We start from the raw sequence: 781 nt of genomic DNA, 5'->3' as shown, positions 1-781 counted from the left end.
GGAAACCAAAGCGAATGGCTCGCTGACGCCCCCCTCTGGCATGCGTCACTCTACATTGACGCATGAAACAGAGGCTTTTCTTTAGCGGTCTTGTCAGCGTGAGGGATTTCTGGGGGTCTTAAAAAGGGAGCTTGTTTTCGGGTATTCAAGCTCCTGCCATCGCCGGCCGCGGCTGGGTTAGAATCCGCAGGGAGAGCAGCGGGCCTGGGACGGGAACGGCAGTGCGGTCCAGACAACGTGCCCGAGGCTGAAGAGTCAGGGGTGTGTGCGGGGTTGGGGGGCGGTCGGGATTGGGATGATCTCGAGGGCGGGGGCGGAGCAAGGGGGCAAAAGGCCTGGCAGTTGTGTGCGAAGGATGGGCGGCTGGAGGCTGCTGGAACAGACACGCAACGTGCTCTCCTGGGAGGGCCAGAGGGTGGGCGCGGATTGGCTCAGATGTTCCTGCCTGAAGGTGCCTCAGTGCCCAGCCTGTCTCCTATGAGCCACTGGCCTGTGCACGCAGCCGGGGATGCTCGGCCTGGCGACCGACACCCTGATGTGGGGAGACTCAGATCGATATCGGGGCCTGTGCGTGGGACCAGCTGGGCTCCCGGAAAGTCGTCTCAGCCCTCATTCTGAGCAGCCTGAGGGCCCCAGCAAGCCTAAGGATGGGGCCTCACGGGGCCAGGAACAAAGGGACTTTTCTCACTTCCAAAAAAAAGCACCAGAATCTTCTGAAGAAAGAGCAGCATTGGCACAAAAAAAAAAAAAAAAAAAAAAAAACAAAAAAAAAAAAAAAAAA

Source organism: Enhydra lutris, unplaced genomic scaffold (genome assembly GCF_002288905.1).
Source record: "Enhydra lutris kenyoni isolate GAN:26980312 unplaced genomic scaffold, ASM228890v2 scaffoldscaffold15, whole genome shotgun sequence".
NCBI lineage: Eukaryota > Metazoa > Chordata > Mammalia > Carnivora > Mustelidae > Enhydra > Enhydra lutris.
This window is presented reverse-complemented; position numbering follows the sequence as displayed.